The sequence below is a fragment of the Dasypus novemcinctus genome, chromosome 20 (assembly GCF_030445035.2).
Source record: "Dasypus novemcinctus isolate mDasNov1 chromosome 20, mDasNov1.1.hap2, whole genome shotgun sequence".
Taxonomy (NCBI): Eukaryota; Metazoa; Chordata; class Mammalia; order Cingulata; family Dasypodidae; genus Dasypus; species Dasypus novemcinctus.
In genome coordinates, this window is record NC_080692.1 from 28,694,199 (window position 1) to 28,709,128 (window position 14,930).

General features: G+C 40.7%; 1 protein-coding gene and 1 non-coding gene across 4 annotated transcripts in view; one reads left to right on the forward strand and one right to left on the reverse strand.

Annotated features, from left to right (window-relative positions):
* The window catches only part of LOC101411279 (solute carrier family 2, facilitated glucose transporter member 3), a 96,407-nt gene that overhangs the window by 68,231 nt on the left and 13,246 nt on the right, over window positions 1–14,930 (forward strand). The gene's annotated exons all lie outside the window — the stretch shown is intronic.
* On the reverse strand, window positions 11,933–12,039 carry LOC111763373 (U6 spliceosomal RNA). Its single transcript, XR_002796250.1, has one exon. It is a non-coding gene; the product is annotated as a U6 spliceosomal RNA (small nuclear RNA).

The window sequence follows — 14,930 nt, forward strand, 5'->3', positions numbered from 1 at the left end:
GCAAAGTGCTAAGAATGTGGAGAGGCATGGGGAAAATGCAATTAATGTAACTTATGAACTGTAGTTAACAGCAATACTATAATATTCTTGCATCAGTGCCAAATGCGTACTGTGTTAATAATAGGGGTGAGGGAAGCAGATTTAGCCCAATGGATGGGAAAGCAGATTTGGCCCAAAGGTTAGGGCATCCGCCTACCACCTGGGAGGTCCAAGGTTCAAACCCAGGGCCTCCTGACCCATGTGATGAGCTGGCCCATGCACAGTGCTGATGAGTGCAAGGAGTGCCCTGACACGCAGGGGTGTACCCCGTGTAGGAGAGCCCCACACACGAGGAGTGTGCCCCATAAGGAGAGCCGCCCAGTGCAAAGAAAGTGCAGCTTGCCCAGGAATGGCACTGTACACACAGAGCACTGACATGGTAAGATGATGCAACAAAACGAGACACAGATTCTGCTGGCAAGAATACAAGTGGGCACAGAAGAACACATAGCAAATGGACACAGAGAGCAGACAATGGGGGCGGGAGGAGGCAGGGAAGGAGAGAGAAATTTAAAAAATAATAATAGGGGTATATTGAAAAAATATACCAAATGGTAACACTATAGTGGTAATAATCTGATGATATTCTCTCATAATTGTAACAAATGTTCTACAACAACATAGTATGTTGGCAGAAGGGTGTTGTATGGGAATTCCATACATGTGCATGATTGTTTTATAAGTTCACAACTTTTCTAATAAAAATATGTTTAAAAAATAAAAAATAATATTAGCATAAAAATATTTAAAGTGAATTTTACTCAACATTAAGACACATACTTTTACAATTATAGACAATATTTCAATGCCTATGTGTGACAAAGATAGCTACAATAAAATGAAAAGACCTATTGGTGACAGTTTTAAGTCCCACTGCAATTTACTATAGAGAGAGAGAGAGAGAGATTGGAGATAGTTACTGTCTATGCTCTGTGATTAATTCAGCAATTATGAAAATTGTTTATGTGCCAAGCATTTATAAATTTTTAAAGTATACTTAAAAAAAAGAGTGAAGGAGATGTGAACGGTCCACAGGCTCGTCGCTCAATGGGCTGAATAGACAGACACACCAAACTAGACTGAAAAGGAAAAGGGATTTTATTATTTGTTAGCCAGCGAAGGACAAGAGAGAGAGTCTCTAATATGCCTCTCCACCAAGGGTTTTTGTTTTTGTTTTTTACACCTTTTATACAGTTTAACAAAATGAATTAATCATAAACATGATTTGAAACAAAGAAAATAAATTATAGCTGCGTCATCTTTGGGAAGGGGTTTGGGGAGCTTTTCTAGTTTTTCTGCTCTGGTTAACATTTAAGATACATATTGTGCCTCGTGCCTCTAAGTTTCACAGTGGTAAGAATAGGGGAAAAAAAGAAAGAATAGGGAATAAGTGAAGCATTACAAGGATACGTCACATATTTTCTTTACAAAGAAATAGAAGTAAAAGTTCTGGTTAATATTAAGCTCAGCATGGCTATGTGCTTTTCTACAGAAACTCTATGTCTATTAAGGTGCTTGCTTGCTGGGTTACAAGTATAATTTGTTTTGCTCATGCTACTGTTCATGCCACAAATTCCCCCAATTTTATATGTGTGTGCATGTATATATATATATATATATATATATATATTTTTAGTTACTGTTGACAGCGATTGAACCCTGGGCCTTGCATGTAGGAAGCTGGTGTTCAACCACTGAACTATGTCATCAGCTCCCCCGAGTTGGTCTTTTCGCTTCTTTGTTTGTACTGGGACTGAACCCTGGACTTCCCATGTGGGAAGCAGGTGCTCAACCACTTCTACTACCCTATATTTTTATTTCCAATCATGAAATTAATTGTTGGGGATTTGGTCATCCTTCAATCTGGCTACTCCCTGCTGAGGTGGGATAATAGTAGTTATGGAGTTTTTTAGTAGAAATGTTGGTCCATGGTATGTATTGATTGTTGTTGAAGGAATTGGGGGGATTCTCAAAGTAGCTCTAGGTGAAGAAAAGGTTCAACAATTAACTGAGTACATAAGGAAATGGAATCACAAGGTTTATGATTATTAATAGAATCATTTTAAGGCCAGTTTGGAGAATAGTGCATAGCCAGGATCCAATATCAGATGGAAGCCAACTAAATAAATTAAAGAATTTGAATGGAGTGGATGAGATTGGCATAGCCTGAATTTGTAAATTCATATGAATCAGAAGTATAGATATATTGTTAGAGTTATTAGGGACTTAAGTACAGCACTCGGCTTTTGTGATAGCATAGGTACTTCTTTGAGAAGCTGTTAAAATGTCTAATGCCTTTCGATTTCAGAGAACGGCCTTGTGTATTAGAGTCATTTCAATATTAAGAAAAGTTATGCTATAAAAACTATCAGTTAAGGCTTGAGAGATAAAATTGTTTAGAGCTTCTATTCTTGCTATGACATCTTCAATTCCTATGGAAACAACAAAAATTGCTGCTAGATGATAATACTAATTAATGATGGAACAAGTCCATCTACCTTGTAACGGATAGGTTAGCTGCAACAGATGGGAGGGTGGTATAAACAGTTTCTTGGGCCCATGGCAACACCAGGCCGCACCTTCCTAGCCAGCCTAGAGGGAGCCTTGGTCACAAACTTGTTCTACAAATCCATTGGGTGCCATTCAGGGCTACTCAGTAAATTTCAGGCCTATTTTCTTCATCATTGCCAAACCATTCACTTGTAAGGTGATTGTTTATAATTTTCTGTTAATAAGTATCCTAATTTATGTTTGAGTGAGGGGCTATATTGCCAGGAAATATTGCACTGTTCCTAACATAGGGGTGCTACTTGACTTGGTTTGCCGTAACCTAGGGTGAGCTAAACCGTTCCATGCCAAAGTAGAAAATATCTGTCTTTTTCTCTACAGTTAAATTTTCAGCTTGATCATCTAACTGAAAAGAATATTGTAAAGCAGTTTTAGCAGTGACGTCATTTGAGAATTGGAGCTGATGACCCAGTTTTGTTAAGTTTACTGGCCAGTAGTATGGGATGGCTCTGATTATGTCTGTGGTATCTAATGTTCCCTGCTATTTTTCCTTTCTTTTATGAAAGATCTTTTTTTTTTTCTCTCCCCTTCCACCCCATTGTCTGCTTTCTGTGTCCATTTGCTGTGTGTTCTTCTGTGTCTGCTTGCATTATCCTGTGGCACTGGGAAACTGCATCTCTTTTTTTTTTGTTGTGTCATTTTGCTGTATCAGCTCTCCGTGTGTGCGATGCCACTCTTGGGTGGGCTGAGCTTTCTTCACGTAGGGTGGATCTCCTTATGGGGTGCACTCCTTGCACGTGGGACTCCCCTAGATGTCTTTTGTTTGTTTGTTTTTTTAGTTACTAGGGGTCAGGAATTGAACCTGGGCTGGGACCTCATATGTGAGAATCTGGCACTCAACCACTGAGCCACACTGGCTTCCCTGATTTGGCTTTATCGTTTGTTTTGCCTGTTGTTTTGTTTTTCAGGCGATACTGAGAACCAAATCTGGGCCCTCTCGTGTAGGAGGTGGGAGCCCAACTGCTTGAGCCACATCCACTTTCCTGGATGTTCTTTTAATGTTCAGTTCATTCGTTCTGTTTTTCCTGTGGATTGGGGTCTATAAAAAGAGTGAAGCTGCCAATCAATACCCAATAAACCAGAAATTCTTTGACTACTTTAGAGACGAAGGCGGCACCATTGTCACTTTGAATGGAGAGAGGGAGTCCAAACCTGGGAATAATTTCTTTTAGAAAACATTAACAACTTCATGGATTTTCTCATTTCCTCAAAGGAAAGCTTTTACCCATCCAGTAAAAGTGTCAACAAATACTAGCAGATACTTGAAATTTCCAGGGGCCTTAGGCATTACGGTAAAATCAACTTGCCCATCTTCTCTTCTGCCTAATCCCCATGTTGTACTCCTTTTGTTAAAGGTGGTACTTTTGGGCTCGGCTGAGGATTGACTCAAATGCATGTTACACATTGATCAGTTACAGCTTGAGTAGTTCAGCGCAGGTCTGACTAGAAATATACGGAGCCATTTGTAAACAGTTTCTCATCCATAGTGTGTAATTTGGTGAAAGTACGTTATAATGGGTTTGAGGAGGTTTTCTGGGACAAGAATCTTACTCATATCACTGCATTCATTTTCATTTTGTACCATCTCTGTTTAGTTGGCCTTGCAAATCCCAATTTTTTGCCCTTGCTATATGTCTTTTTCTGAATACTGAGTTTTTCCAAATGTCTCTAGGTCAGGTCTTCCTTCACTGTGAGGTAATAGTGGGTAATGTGGTGGTGCACATTTCCCTTTTTGCCACTTCTCAGGCTGCTTTATCTGCCAGTTTATTGTGTTTAGTTTCTTTGGTATTAGTAGCTTGATGTCCCTTACAGTGAATAACTGCCGATTCTTTTATTTATTTATTTTTTTAAAAAAAATATTTATTTATTTATTTATTTCCCCTCCCCCACCCTGGTTGTCTGTTCTCTTTGTCAATTTGCTGCTGCTTCTTTCTCCGATTCTGTTGTCAGCGGCATGGGAATCTGTGTTTCTTTTTGTTGCATCATCTTGTGTCAGTTCTCCGTGTGTGCAGCACCATTCCTGGGCAGGCTGCACTTTCTTTCACGCTGGTCGGCTCTCCTTGCAGGGCACTCTCCTTATGGGGCACACTCCTTGCACATGGGGCTCTCCTACGTGGGGGACACCCCCGCATGGCACGGCACACCTTGCACACATCAACACTGCACATGGGCCAGCTCCACAAGGATCAAGGAGGCCCGGGGTTTGAACCGTGGACCTTCCATGTGATAGACGGACGCGCTAACCACTGGGCCAAGTCTGCCGCCACCTGCCAATTCTTTCCGTTGTAAAACTGCATTTAACAGCTGTAAGCTCAGGTCTACATGTTTAAGATTTTTACTTGCAGTGGTTAATAAAGCATGGTTCTTTCCAAATGGCTCCATGTGCATGTAGGTCAGCAAAAGCATATTTAGAGTCTATATGTATATTCACCTTTTGTTCTGCACTTAGTTGCAGAGCCCTTAAGAGAGCAATTAGTTCTGCTCTTTGTGCTGAAGTTCCTGCGGACAAAGGCTTTGCTTCTAATATTTCAGTGAAAGTGACTCCTGAGTAGCATGCTCTGCATTTTCCATGGTCCATGTAGCTGCTTCCATCTGTAAATAATTCTAGGTCTGGGTCTGGTAACAGGGTGTCTGTTAGTCCTGAGCAGCTAGGATATACTTCATCAAAGAGTTGCACACAGTCATGCCTGGAAGTTTTCCATTCCGGTCTTAGGTTAAACTCAGGCAATAAGGTAGTCAGATTGAGCTTGTCTGTAGTTTTTAATGTGACATTTGGGTTGCTTAGTAAAATGGCTTGATATTTGCTTAAACAGCGCATAGTTAACCATTGACCCCCTTTTTGTTCTAGTAGGGTAAGAACGTAATGCAAGGTGAGGACTTGGGTGGGAGAGCCCAACGTGAAGTTTTCTGCTTCCTAGAGATGACAGGTGGTAGCTACCGCTCATAAGCAAGCTAGCCAGCCTCTGGTGACCAGGTCGAGTTGCTTTGATAAGTATGCATCTAGCTGAAGGTTTCCTCCAAATTCTTGTACTAATACTCCTAGTGCAATGCCTTGCCATTCATGTACATATGGCTCAAATTCTTTGTTTAGGTCAGGGAGTCCTAGGGCTAGGATGGAGAGAAGTTCAACTTTACGTTTTTGAAATGCTAGAAAGCATTCTGGGGTCCATTCTAAAAGCATCTTTTTATTCCCCTTTTAGGGCTTCATATAGGGTCTAACAATAAACCCAAAATTTGGTATCTGACACCTACAGTTGTCAGCCATGCTTAGAAATCCTCTAAGCTCCTTTTAGTTTCTAAGTTCTGATACTCACCATTAAGGTTTCCTTTCTGCTAGGCAGTAAGGCCCATTGTCCCTCTGACAGTTTGAAAACAAGATATTTATCATGGGTCTGCATTATTGGGGACTTTTCATATACTTTTTTTTTTTTAATCCACAAATCTTTTATTATTTATTTTATATCCTTTTTCTGCTAGCCTTTTTAGCATTGTTAAGGTGGGGTTTTTTTGTTTTTTTGTTTTTATTTTATTTTATTTTTATTTTTATTTATTTCTCTTCCCCCCTCCCCCCCAGTTGTCTCCTCTTTGTGTCCATGTGACCACTTCTATCCTTGTCAGCGGCACCGGGAATCTGTGTTTCTTTTTGTTGCGTTATCTTGTTGTGTCAGCTCTCCGTATGTGTGGCGCCATTCCTGGGCAGGCTGCACTTTCTTTTGCGCTGGGCGGCTGTCCTTATGGGGTGCACTCCTTGTGCGTGGGGCTCCCCTACACGGGGGACACCCCTGCATGGCACGGCACTCCTTGCGCGCATCAGCACTGCACATGGGCCAGCTGCACACAGGTCAAGGAGGCCCAGGGCTTGAGGACTTTTTTAATTGGATGCCATGCCTATTTTTGCTTCACATCTGAGTAGATATTTTTTTAAATGTAAAGGTGTGCTGTTTGTTTGCAGCCTTGCCTTTACTTCTTGCACATCCCTTGCTCGTCTCAGAGTTCCTCTCATGGCCCATACTTCAGCTGGTACCTGTTGTTTTCTTCAGGTACTCCAAACTTCACCATGCTTCATGCCAGACCTAGCAGGGCTGCTTGGAGAGCACAGGCATCCACCTCTGGAGCCTGTATATTGATTTCATTGGGTGAGAAGGAGAGTGAGGCTTGTAGTTTTGAAAGCAGGTCCTGACCGAGGAGAGGGATAGGGCATTCAGGCATGTAGAGGAATGTGTGCATTAATTGGTTGTTCCCAAACTGACACTGGAGGGATGGTAGGAAAAACTGGTTGTTGGTAATTCCTGAAACTCCAATAATTGGTTCAAACACAACTGTCTTATGAGTGAGTTTTTAATTTAGAACTTAAAAAGTTGTCCCTTTAGCCATCAGAAAATTTCGATGGATGTCAGGAGCACTTTGGCAGAGAAAAGACTGGTTAACATTGCGCTGATTAACAGAATATTCTGGGTCTAGGTCAGTGGACTGGTGATAAGACTTGATGAGGCTCCTGAGGAATACAGATGGATTTTCATCCAATTTCTTGGATTTTGCTTAAATTTTTCTGTTTAGGAACTCCATTCCTGAGATCTACGATTATGAAAGCTTTGTAATAACCTAGTTTAGTTCAGTTTCCTTGTTCCTTACGGGTCCAGTTGGAACCAGTTAGTGATTTCCTGGGACATAAATTGGGTTGTTTAGGGTTACTGTTGCCTAGAAAATTGGTATGAGCTTGAGCCTTTTCTAGTACAATCATCTTTTCCTTTGAGATTAGAAGTTTATTTAGTAAAGGCTGACTGTCTTCACAATTAGGGTTGTGAGTTCCAAATATAGATTTAAAAAGATTTTCCATCCTTTTGGGTCCTCTCTGTAGCTCGGGACCCAATCTTTCTGATTATATAGATCTGATGTTGAAAATAGAGTATACATGTTTAGATGTCCCCTTGGGTGTCCTTGCTCAACTATTCCTGCAGGTACTTCTTGGAGGGGAAATTTGCCCTGATCTTGCCCTCCTGAAGCAGAGGCACCCTGGCCAAAAGTTGTACTACTTTGGGTGTGGGGTAGAGAGGCCTTTTCTGAGGGATCTCGTAATAATTCAGGTTTGTTTCCATCCCCCTGATATGAGGGTGGTGGAGGTACTGGGGCAGTGGCTGTGGCAATTCCAAGCCTAGAAGTATTTGAAGTATCTAAAACTTCATGAACATCATCAGCAGGGTTAGAATCAGGAAGAGAGAGAAAAAAAAAAAAAAGAATCAGGAAGAATTTTGTTTTTTTTCCTCTGATTTTTGTTTCTCTCATTTTCACAATTATTTAACTCTTGCTTTGAAGTAGAGGTTTGATTAACCAATTCCTAAACTGGTTGACATAATGAGCCCTTCTCATCCCTGGCATTTGAACATTGGGAGCTCGGGGCCTGACTAATTGACAATATGTTGTCCCTGAAACATTCCCTCAGAAGATTTTCATTTTAGGTTAGTGCCATGAAACACTGAATATAAGGAATTTCATCCATTTACTTAATCTCCTACAGAACAAGGCCAATTATAGAATAGTATTATACTCTACGGACCCTTGGGCTGGCCATTTTTTTTTCTTTTTTCTTTTCATTTCTTCTTTAAAGTTGTTTTATATTTCTATTTTTTTTTAAGACTTAAAAAATTTATTTCTCTCCCCTTCTCCTCCCCCTCCCCCCCCCCCCAGTTGTCTGCTCTCTGTGTCCATTCACTGTGTGTTCTTCTTTGACCCCTTCTATCCTTATCGGCGGCACTGGGAATCTGTGTTTCTTTGTGTTGCATCATCTTGTTGTGTCAGCTCTCTGTGCGTGTGGCGCCATTCTTGGGCAGGCTGAACTTTCTTTCGCACTGGGTGGCTCTCCTTACAGGGCGCACTCCTTGCGCGTGGGGCTCTCCTACGCGGGGGATACCGCTGCGTGGCACAGCACTCCTTGCGTGCATCAGCACTGCGCATGGGCCAGCTCCACACGGGTTAAGGAGACCCGGGGTTTGAACCGCGGACTTCCCATGTGGTAGGTGGACGCCCTATCCATTGGACCAAGTCTGCTTCCCTGGCCATTTTCATTCATCCTCACTCATCTTCTTCCTTACAACGATGGATCATTCTCTTTTTAGTCATAGGTTCATACCCAAATTGTTCCCCATGCTTATTAATACAAGCTAGGGGGTTGCTCTTTCCCTTTACCACTGACCTCTAGTTATTTCCCCTTCTTGTTAATATTTAAGCAAACAAGTACCAAGGCTCAGGCAACCAGTCTCAGCAACACCTCCTTATGTCAGGAGCTACTCCCTTCCCTAAAACAAGGCAAAAACCAAGTGCAATATTGCAGCTTACAGCTTTGGGAGGAGCTACTGTTACGCTAAGACAATACAATTCTCATGTATGACACACGGAATAGAACCTGTTTTCCTTCACAGCCCGCAGCCCTAGAGGCCCCGGGGCAAGAGACTCCCATTCTGACTCTCAAAAACCCTGTTAACATTTTACCTTGGGGGTCTGGGAATCCACCCAGCAGCAAGGTCGGCGATCTCATCTGGGGTGCCAAATAGGAGGAGACCAGAATCGTCCAAGGGCTTATTGCTTGGTGTGTGAAAGGATAAACAGACAAAAGAATAGACAGAATTAGGCTGGGAAGGAAAGGGGGCTTTATTAGCTAATGGAGGACAGGAGATCTAATCAGTCTTAAATCTCCCTCTCTGTCAAGGATTGTTTTGTTTTTGTTTTTACAGTTTTGATATAGGTTTGAAACAAAGAAAATTAATCATAGACACATCATCCTTGGGAAGGGGTTTGAGGAGCTTTTTTAGTTTACCTGCTTGGTTAATATTTAAGATACATATTGTGCTTCATGCCTCTAAGTTTCACACAGTGATAAGAATAGGGAATAAGTGAAGCATTACAAGAATATGTTATATATTTTCTTTACAAAGAGAGAAGTAAAAGGTCTGGTTAATTTTTTTTTTAGGAGGTACTGTTGTAGAAGTCGAGGGAAATTCAAATTATTTGGGTGTAGAAAGGCCAGGACTCAGGAATTATTTGGGGAAGGAAAAAGATTTATTTACAGCCAGCTGGGACTCACGAGCTTTCTGTTAAAAAACCTGAGCCCCAAACAAGATTTTCAAGTTCCTTTTATACAAGGTGGGGAGTCAAATGGTGCTTTTATGAAAGAAAACAACTTTCTTTGTTAAGTGGTTGAGTACCAGATAGGTTTTGAATTAACATTATCACCCACATTCCGCCTGGATGCAACCTTGATTACACATCCTTTCTGAACATTCAAAGTCGAAAGGGCATATATTTCTTAATTGGATTTCTAGGCACACTACAGAATTAGGTAATTTTGAATTCATGCACAGACTATATTATGTTTCCCCTCCAAGGCCAAGTTTAAGTTTATTTAAGCTATTATCAGAGTCTCTCTGGACCGACTGGTATGTATACAGAGTTTGCATTGCTAAATTGTTTCCCCTGGACTGGCGTTATTGCCATGGTTATCAGGGGCAGGGTTGCAGCCTCTCACTGTCCCACACACACAGCTCAGGACACATACAGCTCAGGTTATCTATGAAGAGATAAACAGCCTCCCACCCATAGCCCCCATCAGTACCAGGGATGGAACCTCAGACCTTGTAACTGGGAAGCAAGTGCTCAATCTCTGGCTACATCCGGTCCCCATCTGGTTAATATTAAACTCCACAGGGCTGTGTACTTTTCTGTAGAAACTCTATGTCTAGTCTAAGGTGCTTGCTAGGTTACAAGGACAATTTGTTTTGCTTATGCTACAGTTCGTGCTATAAGAAAAGTATAAAAATTATGTAGAGAGTCGATGTGGCCAGAAAACATGATTGTAGAATCAGTCCTCTTCCTAAGTCAAATGCTTTAGTGGGAGCCTGATTGTTGGTAACTTTTAGTTTGTTCGTTCATTCACTTCATTTGTTCATTCAGTTGTTCATGCATTCTGCATATGCCCAGTAGTATGAAGTGCCTGCGAACAGGTATCAGACACAAAAATCTCTGCTTTTAAAGGGGTAGAGAGGCAGACTTGGCCCAGTGGTTAGGGCATCCGTCTACCACATGGGAGGTCGGCGGTTCAAACCCCAGGCCTCCTTGACCTGTGTGGAGCCGGCCCATGTGCAGTGCTGATGTGCGCAAGGAGTGCCTGCAATGCAGGTGTGTCCGCCTGCGTAGGGGAGCCCCACACACAAGGAGTGCACCCCGCAAGGAGTACACCCCGCAAGGAGGGCACCCCATAAGGAGAGCACCCCGTAAGGAGAGCCGGCCAGCGCGAAAAAAAGTGCAGCCTGCCCAGGAATGGTGCCGCAGTGCCGCTGATGACAACAGATATGGACAAAGAAGACGCAGCAAATAGACACAGAGAATAGACAACAGACAACCGGGGTTGGCAGGGAAAGGGGAGAGAAATAAATAAATAAAAAGATCTTAAAAAAAATAAAGGGGTAGAGAGCGGATGTGGCTCAAGTATTTGGGGGCCTGCCTCCCATATGGGAGGTCCCTCGTTGGGTTCCAGGTGTCTCCTAAAGAAGACTAGCAGACAGAGTTGGTGGGAAGGAGGACAATTAAATAAAAGGGATTAACATATGAATTGGGGAGACTAGAAGACAAAATACTGGGTATGCAACGAGAACAGACTGTGAGGAATCAAGGAAAGTTCCTAGAGGAGGTAATACCTTAGTTAAAACCCTTGCCTGCCTCTGAAAGGCATTTTTCAAGCTTTCTATCACTGTGTAATTTACACATACTTCCACTAGCAAATCATTTATTGATTCAACCGACAGTATTAGGAGGCCTATTTTGGGCCAGACAAAACCAACAAAGCAACATCTTATTCCCTATGAGTTCCAACCTGGATATCTAAAATTTAAGATACAGTGTAGTAATTATCATAAGAGATGTATAATCCTCAACTGGGTTTCTTTTGCCTGGAAGGATTTTGCATTTAAATTGACCCTTGAAGGATGGGAAAGATTCTTTCAGGTAGTGAAGACAGATTTCTTTGTTAAGGCAGAGATAGCAGAGCAAAAACTGTGTGGCAGGAAATGGGGCCTGTTTGAAAACTGACAAAGAATTCAGTTTGGCTAGGGTAAAAGGTAGATTTACTTCCAAATTGTTGTTGTCTATTTCAAGTCCTAAATTAGGCTGGAATAATAAATTAAGGTCATTCTAGTAGTCAAGACCTATAATGTCCAATTTGTTGACTATTGGCTATTGAGCACTTGAAATGTGGCTGATGTGCCTGAGGAAATGAATTGTTAATTTATTAGTTTTTAATTCATTTAAATTCATATATATATTTTTTAATTTAAAAAAAAATATGGAACGTTTCATGAATCTGCATGTCATCCTAACGCAGGGGCCATGCTAATCTTCTCTGTATCGGTCCAATTTTAGTATATGTGCTGCCAAAGTGAGCACTAAATTCATTTTTAAAAGCTGAAGCAGTATAAAAGATTTTTCCACTAAACACAACTTTATTGTTCCAATGGGACTACATTTCACTTTGTTGAAAATTTAGTGTCCCAACTGACGTTTCAGGCATAAACTGCACACTGGATCTTGAAGATCTAATTCCAAAAAATATTTCATTAACTTTTAATTAATTACATGCTAAAATGAGACTATTTTGGATATATTAGGCTAAATAAAACATACTATTAAACTTTTTTTTTTTTTCATACTATTAAACTTAACCTTTTCATTCCTATTTTTTTTTATATGACTTCCAGAAAATTTAAAATCACTAATGGGGCTCACGTTATATTTCTATTGGACAGTGCTGGTCTAGACTCTATTCAACAGCCATTGAAAGCTTTGGAATAGGAGATTAATATGATTAGAATTTTGATTTGGGATAATTCATCTAGCAGTGCTGTGGGATGGATTATTTTTTTAAGAAGAGACTGGAGGAGAGAAGACTAGAAAATGATAAATCCTGGGAGCTAAGATTAGATGCCTTTGGATTGATTAGAGGGATAAGTGGCACCTGGAAACCCAGTTTAGGCAGGAAAATCAACATTTCTCACACTTTTTCTTTCTTTGCCCTGAGGATTTACTTTCTACATAGTTTTCAGATTCTAAATGAATTCTACCTAAACTTAACCAGCTAAACAAAAGTTGTTCTATGTAAAGTCTATGCAATCAAAGACTAGAATTAACACAGTCTTAGAGCAGCCACTAAGTTTTTTTTGTTTGCTTCAAAATGCCATTTACATTGTTATGTGAAAGAGGCAATTTTGGCTAGCTTTACCTAACAGTGTTCAAAACCCATATTCCCTGGTTTCAGGGTTTTGGGTTTGTTTTCCTGCTTGTCACCGTACTAGGACACACTTTCCCCAGTGTAGCATGAAGCTAGGAAGGAGATTTACATTTCTATGATCTAAACAGACCTACATTAAACTAGTAATGGAAATGTTGCTGTTGCTGGCCCACCCTAGCACAGCGATTGATCATCAGGGCTGTGACACCTGACTGAGTAGAGCTTGGAATCTAGTGGGGCCCACTACCAGGGTAGCTCCAAAACCCCATCAACCAACCAATTTCCCAAAGCACAACAACAAATTGTGGTATTGAGTAACACTTATCTATTGCCCAGGGTGAGGATTATCTAATTTAGGTAGGTTTTCCTGGAGGGCTTTGTTACTGTGCCACAAAACCAGTACTGAGCTAGTTTCAGAGTTTATTAGGTTCCACTTGCTCAAGGAGCACCTGTCACAAAATGTTCAGCACACTGTGTAGATTCTCGAGATTCAGTTTAATTCCAATAACCTTTAAAATATATATTGCTGGATGTGGAAACCTTTCTCCCCCACTAGGGTGCTTAACCTTTTTAAAGATAATTTTCTCAAAGTCACTTTAGCTAGAGAAAAGAGGACTCAGATCTCACTTCACCCCTTCTACCTACTTTCCTTTCTTAACACGAAAAAAAAATTCAACTCTTTATGGATTTCAAACATCTAAAACTTGACGTCAGTATTGTTTTCTCTAATAGCAGTTTTACACGAATGATTTTGGCACATTCTGGGCCTTCACAATTACTTCACTTATCCATTCAATAAATAGTGGGCACACACTGTTCTGAACTTTTTTTTTTTTTAAGGATTTTTTAAAAAAATTAATTTCTTTCCCCCCCACTCTGTTATCTGCTCTCTGTGTCCATTCGCTGTACGTTCTTCTGTGTCTGCTTGGATTCTTGTCAGTGGCAACGGAAATCTGTGTCTCTCTTTGTTGTGTCACCTCGCCACTTCAGCTCTCCATGTGTGCAGTGCCACACATGGGCAGGCTGCGCTTTCTTTGTGCAGGGCAGCTCTCCTTACGGGGCGCACTCCTTGTGTGTGGGGCTCCCCTACGCAGGGGACACCTGTGCATGGCAGGGTGCTCCTTGCGCGCATCAGCACTATGAGTGGGCCAGCTCACCATATGGGCCAGGAGGCCCTTGGTTTAGACCCTGGACCTCCTATATGGTAGGCGGACACTCTATCCGTCGAGCCAAATCCATTTCCTTGAACTTATTTTAGAGCCTACTTTTTATCCTCACTGGTGCCATTTGCTCTTGCAAAGCATTTAAAATAATGATAATAATAATTGGTTTAAGGAAAGGGAGAAGGCCAGACCAAGTGATTTAGAGCCAAGAACTACATTGTTAGACAATCAGAAAAGTTAAAAAAAAAAAAAAAAAAGACTATATTTTTGATCAGTTGAATAGAAACCAATGTCAATGTGTGGGAAATTTTTCTTAAAACTTTTTCATGTATTATTTTGATCGATTTCTCTGTGACATCTGGTGCAATAAATCTTTTTAATTTATCGTGAACATTTTAAAAAGTCAAAGATGAAAAATAGGAAAAATTAGGAAAAATAGAAGAGGCCACCGTGGTCTAATGTAGGCTGCAAGGTACAGACAGCTGCCTTATGTGGCAGTTGAACACTGAGGTGTGCCTAGTGCAATTGAAGCCTAAATTCTTATTTTTCCTTAGTTGTAATTGATTTAAAATGTAAGACTGAAGCAATGTAAAATGTTTTCCTGTTGAACACAACTTTGTTGTGTGGCAGGAGTACATTTCACTCTGTAGAAAATTTAGGGTCTAAAATTGAGATGTGTTGCAAGTGTAAAATACTGAATTTCGAAGACAGTACAAAACAAGAATGTAAATATTTTTATATTGATTGCATGCTGAAATTATAATATTGTGGGTATATTGGGTTAAATAAAATTTATTGTTAAATTTAATTTCTCTTGGCTCTTCTTAAAATTTTAATATGGCTCCTAGGAAATGAAATATATATGTGACTTTCATTGTATTTCTATT